Genomic DNA, 10,104 nt, shown 5'->3' with positions numbered 1-10,104 from the left:
ACAGCAGCCAGAAGAGAGAGGAGTGACAGTGTGGGAGAGAAACTACTCTGCAGACACAAGGTCAGTGAAGATGTGGGGGGAGGAGGTGCTCCAGGTGCCAGAGCAGAGGTTCCCCTGCAGCCTGTGATGAAGACCATGGTGAGGCAAGCTGTGCCCCTGCAGCACATGGAGGTCCACGGTGGAGCAGCTGTCCAACTGCAGCCCATGGAGGACCCCCCTCCCAAAGCAGGCTGTGTCCCCATGGAAAGCCCATGTTGGATCAGGCTCCTGGCAGGACCTGTGACCCTGTGGAAAGAAGTCCACACTGGAGCTGGTTTGCTGGCAGGAGTTGTGACCCCGCCAGGGACCCACGCTGGTGCAGTCTGTTCCTGAAGGACTGTGCCCCGTGGAAGGGGTCCACGCTGGAGGAGTTTGTGAAGAACTGCAGCCTTTGGGAAAGATCTACACTGGAGAAGTTTGTGGAGGACTGTCTGCTATGGGTGGGACCTCTTGCTGCAGTGACAGAGTGGCTTGGTGGGCACCTGGCATCCAGCCAGGGTCAACTCACCACAGTGTGCATGGAACTGTTGCTGGTCTGAAGGTAAGCAAACAATTAATCATTTGAAATGTGTATGTTTACATACATGCCACACACATAAGCTTCTAATTCTTGAGACATATATTGGTAGAATATCATCCTGCTTCAGAGTATGTATGATTTACTGTATCATCACCAAAAGGAGGAGAGAGATGAACACTATCAACAAACAGATAATAAAGATAATTTCTGATGCTCATGGGGAAAAAATGGAAGAAATATTTTACAGAGGACAAGGTAAAGCCTACAGTTGCTTGTTTGTTTGTTTATCTATCAAGGGAAAAATAATAGCAAAAGGCTCAGGTTGTAATCACAGATCTATCCTTCCATCATCACTTGTCCAGTATCTCCTGCAGGGTTCATATGCACAAAACCCCCTTTCAAATGTAAATGACAAAATCTCTTATCTGTGATTAGGGTCTTGCACAGCATCATGTTCTGTGAATGATTATCAGAAAAGTACCAGGGAAGGTCGAAAGATCTGACTCTCAAATTATCTTATTCAGTGCTTAGTGACCCAGAAAACAAACCCATCAGATCATTCTGGATTTGTAGCTCTACTGGTTTAGTCCTCAACAATGCAAACTGGTATCCCTCCATCACTTACACTAAAGATGAGAGATACAGTACTTAAATTCCATTACGGATCTGGACAATAACAGTGTCTTCTCACACAGTTAACTGATTTTAGAATCACTTCAATAAGCTGAGACAGTACAGTTGGAAAAAAAATAGTAAAGTCCTTCACAGAAGAGACATATCGAATACACAGTGTGTTTACTTAAATGAATAATGAGAAGTTTTTATTTGGATGAAAATATTCGGAGGAAAGTTTATACAACCAGTTTCCAAGGACAAGTTAAAAAGTGCCAAAAAAATTATAGACAGTACCTGGGTAATCAGTGATATTATAAATGGTTTTAGAGATATGCAGACTCTTTCCTGGGTCTGAGAGTCTCAAAGTCCAGGAAAGAGCACAAATAATTATTTTTGAGACTGTCCTGTTAGGAGAAAGAAATGTTTTCTCCTCTTTTTTTAGGCAGGTTTGTTTTTTTTTCTTCACTGCCGTTATCTTCCTCTCCCCTCTGCCAATACACACAACCTTCATCCTCAAAGCAGAAGAGAAATAGTCATTTCCAGCTCAACCTCCACCAATTTTCCTGACGCCGTAATTAAAGAGCTGACAGGGAAAGTGCAGTACTTGCTGTGAAATGAAATTGTTACAGTAAAGAGAGTCCTAGACAGCTCAGTGATAAGATAATTTAGATGGCAAGGGAAGGCAGCTAATGTATATGTAGGTATAAATGACAAAGAGTGGAGATTCGAGCTTTCGAATATGTGGTTCAGACATCTCCTCTTGAGACTGTGGGGAAGAAGGTGCAGAGCTTTACTTTAAGCTTTCCTGCCAGTCATGGGTAGAAGCTGAGAGCTGTTGAACAGGAGCTGCATCTGAATGAGAAAATAAGAGACAGAAGGAGATTGATGGCAGGTAATTGTTGTTAAAGCAGAACTGTGTAATGAGGGAAAAAGTAACAAGTAGAAAGAAAAACAGGGTGGTTTCCTAAAGAAAGGGAGCCAAAGCATTTTGAAATATTGTTTCTTTTCAGATACAAGAAAGGACAATGAGAACACAGTAGCTGAACCGTAGGTATAAAGTGAACATTTTTTCTACTCTTTTCTTAAGCAAAACATGATGAATTACATAGAAAGGACTTTTGGCTTAGTCTGAAAAGAGACCTAAAATATAAAGATATAAAGCCCATTAAAAAGGGTGATTCAGGAGTACTGGAGCATGTGGTATAATATATATAAAAGGAGAATATCAGAAGAAAGGAATGACATTTGCAAATTTCCTGCCAACATAAACCATTTGGACTGAAGTGAGAGATAGAAATGCCAAGAAAATAATTACAGGAAACTTCAGAAGACTTTGTAGGTCTGAATGACAATCTAAACCAGGAAGTATAAGCACTACAATGCCCATAATAAAGTATCTCCATTACTCTGACATTTTAAAATATGAGAAACATGAAGTGTTCATGAAAGAGGTTAATCTGAGAGTCACTGTAATACATACTGCTTGAACAGCCAGAGAGACCCACAGATTTATTTGTTTACTTCAAAGAAAGGAGCAATGTAGATAAGTTATTGGTATGTGAATAGTCAATGGTGATGAAAAATTAAACCTCAGATACCCTAAAAGGTTACTGCAGAAAACTAAATACTTGTAATATTGAGAATTTGGAAAATGCTTAAAAGATTAGAATTTGAAAATGTACAGAGGTCAATGATAGAGGAAAGCTGACAAGAAGTATCAGCAACACTTTAAACCAAGCCTAAAAAAATTGAGAACTTTTTCTTTTCTTTTCTTTTAGTCAATATTTTAGTTTCACATCTTTGCATGACCAGAATACTGTATCACCTGCTGTCGAATCAAATCACAGTTTTACGAAGTATCGTTTTTATACTACAGTCAAAGTAAAGGACAAACACATCTTGCAGGAAAGCTCACTCATGAGAGATTTCTCATCTACAGTTTTGTACTACTGGATTTGAATAAGTTGAAAACCAATTCTGAGAATTTTATAGGTCATGTCCAAACTATGTATACACATTTTCAAAAACTGACTTTATAGAAAGATGTTTACAAAAATCACAGTTGAATTATGACCTCCTTGTGAAATGTAGCTAAATCTCAGTTCTGTGCACAAATGATACACCAGAAGTGTGAATGTGTGCAAGCTGTAAAAGTCAAGGCAGTGTCTGCTGAACATTCATAAAGAACCACTGGAGAACTGAAAGACTGTTAATGAACTTGCATGTAGAGAATGTTAGTCTAATAGGTTAGTGAACACAGGTTAATGAACAAAAAAATGTTGTTGAAGAAATCTGCAAGTAAAGGATAAGTGAATTTCCACCAAATCATTTTTCCTTGTTAATGGAAAAATGCTAGAGGACAGAATCATGGTTTATTTCTTATGCTTGGTATCTATCATTTGATAATGGTTTCTATGTAGAACTTAATGAAATAAATTCCAAAGTGCAATTAGTGCCTAACATCTTTGCTTTTTCACCCATCTTTCTTTTATACTCCTCTTTTTGTAATTTTAACTCACCGTTGTATTTCTTTTTGATGGACTGTTGAAATTCATTGTACTTATTTGTTTAGAGTATCTGCATTATTCTTTTGTTAACATAGTGCAATAATCCTGAAATATTCACTCATTATAGTTGATGGCATCAAATCAGATTATCTTACATAGCAACCGTTACCAAGAAAGTCAACATCTCAAGCTATATAATCTGTGTTAACATTGTTAAACGTGTTTTTTTGTTTTATTTTAAAGCCTCACTACCCTTTTTTCTTCAGTGGGAAGTTTTTTTCGTTGTAACTATTTATGCTCTCTTAGCAGTAAAAAGTAATACAATCTTGATAAGTGAAAGACTGAACAGTGCTCATACTCTAAAACAAGTCTGAATAGGAGTCAAAAGCGAGCAAAAGCACGTTTCATTGCTAGGATGGCTAGTTTGTTATCTTAGAGAATAGTAGCAGAAACTAATAAAGTGTTTACAAGCAAATTTAAGTAGAGCTTTGGCATGGAGACTTCTGCACCTATAAAATAGCACCCATAGAGAAGACAGAAAGAACTTGATTGATGAAAAAAATTGCCCTTATGCCCATTTCTTTAAGTAGTCCTGAAGATGCTGGACCAACAACAATGGAAGCAGGCAGAAGAGAGGTAACAATAAAGTTTTCTGACACTAGCCTAAGGGAGCACCTAACTGGCATCTCAAAATGATAGTCACAGTTCTTTGTTTAGGCTTTGGCCTCCCTGCTGCAAGTTCCTTCCTTAGACCCTGCCAGCTATGACAGCAGTTTCGAGACATCGTTCAATCTATCTCTAAATTCTTTTTTTTTTTTTCCAGTATTGTGTCTAGGGCTCTTCTAATTCCTGTGTTTGTCCAGGTTAGGCCCTGCCTAGTGCTTTTAAGATGCCTTTTTGCTCTCATTCTTCTCACGCAGAAAAGTAAACTTCGATATGCTTCCTGTCACCTAAGGCACTTTTCTGTCTGCAGACTTGATCAGTGTAGGGACTTAATGTGGTTAATTCATTCAAAAGAAAAGGTAGGCTAACTGAATTTTTTTAAACTTTGGCTTAATTATAGTTAGAAGGTCACCTTACTTAACACTATACTTACTAACCTTGTGATGGTGATCTTGAGCTACAGTCTTATCCAGGAATAGTCACCCCTCACATACACACCACGACACCACTCATCTGTCAGTTCATGTAATTCCTTAAAAGCGATGATACTTATTCAGGATTTTGTGTAATTATTTTATTCTGCAATAAGCAGAGGCAATATGTTTTAAAATTGTTTTTATGATGATCTCCGATTTTTTTCACAGTGAACAAAGATCTTAGCAGAATGAAGTGAAATATAGAGTGCATCATAAGTATCATAAGAAATTTTATATCAAGAACAAGAGAAATATGGAAAGAGACAGCTGGATTCACCATCAGATTTCAACATCACTCACAAAAAAAGTTGCAGGAGGCAGTGGCTATCTCCACCCACAGCCTGTAAAGATCCTAGAGCACTTATCTGATGTGTTGAAGTGCTGGGACCAAAACTCTCTTTACACTTGATTTAGAGCAGAGGCTTGAACTTGGCTCTTCCACATCCCAAGAGAGTGTGATAACTCTTGGCTTGTAGGATACTCTGGAATGAGTAAATATCAATCTCCTTTTGAAGAGTCTCTACTTCATGTAACTAAATATGAATTCAGGAAAAGAGTAAAAATGACATTGTATAGTGTAATCATTAGAGTACTCAATTGGATGGAAAGACAGCTGGATTCCAGCCTGTTTCAGTGAGTAGTGTCTACTGCACATTGCTTTGTTTTCACTTCACTTTGTACTTACAAAATATGAAATCTCTAATGCCTGAATCTCCTTGCCTTTTCAGAAACTTTTATTTAACTTTATGAAAATAACTGCTTTGACATTACTGCAAATTTTCAGCATATTTTCTTTGCCAAAATGTAAAACTTGTATTTGAAATTGTTTAGACTGTTTCAGAAAGGCAAATTTCAGAATAAATGGATGCCCCAAAGTGTTCGTTCTTTGAGTATTTTTTCTTGTCAAAGTTTATTGAAGATTTGAAATACAAATCAGACTACAGATGTTTGCCAATAACTTGGCAAGAGTTTTTATGATTGTTATTATTTTTGTTTTTCATTCTTAAACACCTCAACCAGTGACTGTTTATTTAGCACAGAAGGTCTACATGGATTCCTTGACAGGAGAGAAAAATTAAAACCATAGTTGTTTAGGCTTTCTAACACTTTAAAAATATTTTTTCCAATTTAATTAAATGTAGATTACATTCAGGACACAAGGTTTAAATTTGCATGTTTTAATTTGTTACAAGACTGTAAAATGTCCTAAACCTGAACTGGTAAGAAGAATTCCTTCCTCTCCCTCCTCCATAATATTAGTAATTTAACAAAATGTCTTTGCAGAATTTTAAAATTTTCTAGTCCAGTTTAATCCAAATAAACCTTCCTTCCCTGGGACTCCCTCACAATTAACTCCAAATGCTCTGTGGAGCTGCACTTGACTGGTCTGAATACCTCTTCCATTTCTTTTGGGATATAAGGAGATTATTTAAACTTCTGGGACTCTCAAGCATGCCAATGTCTCTAAGGCTTTGTGTGTCTTTTGGCACATCTTTTGGCAGCTACAGTATTAAATATGGTAAGCAGATACAAAGATGATTAAGGACTGATTTGGCATTTGTTCAAACTATTTTAAAATGTGTATTCATTTCAGAAAGGATCAAAATCTTTACTTTTACCGTTTATGAGATAGCAGTTTCAATGCGAGTTAAGTGTAAAGATAAATCACTATCTATGGTGATGAATTTGTCTGCTGGAATACATTCACTGAAGAGTGAAAAAAAGTACAGGAGAAACTCTAAAGAGATTAAGGAACTCCTGTGGCTGCAGTAGGGTTCAAATAAAATAGCAGTTATTAACCAATTTTGTTGCCTCTCAAAGTTTCCTTTGACAGTGGTAATTTCCTGACACTAACCCGTAAGAGAAGATAGGGGTGTTCTTCCTTAACTATTAAATAATATCTCATTTTGAGAATTTTTTTCACGTTCCATCAATTATAACCTCTTGTTCCACCACTTTATTCTAAGAATACTGGCTGAGTCAAACACGTTTTTATGACTCAAAAAGACCCCCAACTTTTTCTAATGCTACCTGTTTATGATACGATCAGTGTGTGGTTACAGAAACTTTTAGTCCTTTCTTTGTTCCATGTAAGCTCCCAGCAAGATTTGCAGAAACTCCTTGCACAGCTGAAGGATGTGAAATCACAAAACAAACACAAGCAATCTGTAACACTTAAATTCTATAAATGCAGAGTTTCTGCACACTCCAAAACAGGGTCTAATTTCAAGTGCACTGAAGTCAGAGACTCCACTTGACTTTAGAAATCTTGTACTCTTTTTATATTTCCTAAATCATTTTGTCAGTCTTTGCTGGTGTTAAAAAGAAGGTTCTAATCTCTTAACCAGGGATAATTGTGAACGGTCATGCTCTAGTCTCACTTTCCACTACATCTGGTGTAAAGAAATAGAAGGAAAAACAGAAGTATTAAGTAACTTGTCTTTGGCTAAAAGTAGGGCACTCTTCAAAGTTAGATTTATGATTCTGGTTCTGAGAGTCATTTGGATATGTCCCTAAGAGGCTACACCTTACTCTTCTGCTCTCACCAATATTTCTGACCTTTCTGGTTGTCCTTCTAGAGTTTTCATTGTGTTATAGCTAAGGGATAGCTTTAGCATTTCCAAACCTGTGAATTATCAACTTTTGCTAAAACAGCCAGGTTTTAGTCTTATCCTTTGGGTTCTTCTCCTCCTAGGGCCTGTTTCTCCAAAACCCTTTTCGATAGTTTCATGATAGCCACAGTAGCTTGCATATCTCAGTAACAGTGCAAGGTGCACTGTTGTAGAGAGAGAGGAGGATTTGAGATATTTGTCTGAATAGAATATTTCTAGTATCTCCAAATATTTTAATATTGTTTTCTCCTCAAAGTAGATGCTTTGCATTAAAGTCAAAACCATTTGAAGCATTACTTGGCTCAGAAAAGTGTTTCCTGAGAAATTAGTTTGTTTAGAAGGTAAAACAAATATTTCTCTTCTGCGTCTTTCCCATTCAGCTATGCCACCTTCTATATCATAATTTCCATTACCAAAATCTTCCCTACAATTGATTTGACATTTTAGATAACTGTCCTTGCAAGAATGAGAAGACATAACTGAACAGTAGAAATGAAAGCTAGGATTGCATCGCAGTGCGGTGTGGTCAGAGTTCTTAAAATCTTGGTTTTCATTTCCAGGACATAAGAATTTTTAAGAACTAATTTTACTATCATTAAAATGAATGATAACTTTACTATCAACACCAAAGAGAACAAAATCCCCATTTAGAACCAAAAAAAGATTACCTGAGCCACATAAAACAAAAATTCCAAGACAGTCCTAGGGCTTATTGGAATTTTTTGGGCAAGGATAGGTGAATATTTTTCACCCTCTCTTAAGTTATGTGAATTGTATCTTTTTTCACATAATATGAAGGTCTTCAACTAAAATAAAGCATTTTAAAAAGAAAGATTTTAATTTTAAATAGTCATAGGTTTTACATGAATGGATGAAGTCATGATAATCTAATAAAATACCTTAATTGGCTAGTACAGTGATATTTGCTGAAAAAATATTACTGAAAGCTGATATTCACTGAAACCAGAACAACACAGAGAGGGTCCTTGGAAAAATGACAAAAGATTTGCTAATTTTCATGATACTTTGCAAATGTTACGGCTGCAGCTGGACCCGTTTGTTCAGATCTATATGGAGCAGTGAACAAGCCTCTTCTCCCCCTGCTTTCTGACAGACACTTTGGTAAACAGCTTCCTCAAATGTGCTCACACTTTTTCTACCAGCTGATACAAATGTGCAAGATGACACAACCACCAAATAGATAATGCAGCAAAAATATAAAGTAGAGAAAAGAAAAAAACATGAAGGGTTGGGTAAACAAAAGAGGAAGAAACACAGCTATAGATCTTAATTTTCTGTGTTGTTTTTCTTTTCTGCAGAAGACACTGCTGTTATTAAACTATTGATTAATTTTGTTGCAAGTATGCTAGCCTTCAGATCATCTTAGACTTCTGTTACGTCATGTTATCTGACAGAATTAATATGTTACACAGGCTCACAGAATTACAGACTAATTTGTAAAAAATACTTGTGTAATATTACGCATTCTGCTTGGCAGTGACAACTGGGTGCTTGACTTTGAAAACTAGATAATATTTTGAAATAGCTGTTAAGAAATACTATTACAAAAAAGTCAACTTTTCTTAACACTTTCAGAAATGTAATTTTTTGGTTTGTTGTATTGTCTTTCTGTTTAGACAGATGACTTAATATGCTCAAGTTACTTTTAAGATAAGTAGGATATGAGCATTAATTTTTTTTAAATAGAAGTGACTGAAGATTCTGAAGTTAAGCATCAGAGATCATTAATTACTTTGGAAAATGGAGGGGGAAAGCTAGTATATACTTAAACATAGAGCAATTACAAACATTTAAGCTCACAGGTATTGCTGATACTTCCAATATCTTAGCAACAGTTTGGCTATGACAAATTTGACTTCATTCTGTTGGAATAAAATTCAGGTAAATTAGAGGTGTTCTTTAGAAAAAAAAATGAACTTATTTTATTTCTCATTTGAGAAAGTTATGAATGCTCTATAAAGAATCTTCATATCCCTATGCCTTCAATATATATGGAGAGGAGAGGAGAGGAGAGAAAGGGAAAGAGAAAGAGAAAGAGAAAGAGAAAGAGAAAGAGAAAGAGAAAGAGAAAGAGAAAGAGAAAGAGAAAGAGAAAGAGAAAGAGAAAGAGAAAGAGAAAGAGAAAGGGAAAGAGAAAAATCTCCAATCACTGAGTATCTAAAAGGTTTGGTGAATCCGTCAGTCAGTCCCTGATTACTTACAGGACAGGTGAAGAAAGGGTAGATCTAGATCCTAAGATAACCAGCTGCAAACCTCCCAAGAATGCACAAACTCTATAGGAACAGGTTAGCAGATGATAACAATCAGAAACAGGGATAAGGGAAAGGAAGTATTCTAATATTACACAAGTTTTTACATCTGTAAGGGAAAGGTGTTTATATAAACTGCACTGAGACAGGTGCAACAATGGACATTGGTTACAAAGAAATCTGCAACGCTTTTCAAAAACGGTTACGAATTAAATGAAAAGAATTGTTACCTTCATATTGGTAAAGAACTATGAAGTAAAAATAAACTTTGAGCATTTAAAAGCTCTAGCGATAGAATCAAAGAAAAAATAATGTACACAACATGATTTGCTTTGGTGATTCTCAGCTTCAGTTTATATGTCAATTTTTATACCTTGAAAAGCTTGTTAGTACATCCTCAAC

Source organism: Opisthocomus hoazin, chromosome 5 (assembly GCF_030867145.1).
Source record: "Opisthocomus hoazin isolate bOpiHoa1 chromosome 5, bOpiHoa1.hap1, whole genome shotgun sequence".
In the NCBI taxonomy this organism is placed as follows: Eukaryota; Metazoa; Chordata; class Aves; order Opisthocomiformes; family Opisthocomidae; genus Opisthocomus; species Opisthocomus hoazin.
This window is presented reverse-complemented; position numbering follows the sequence as displayed.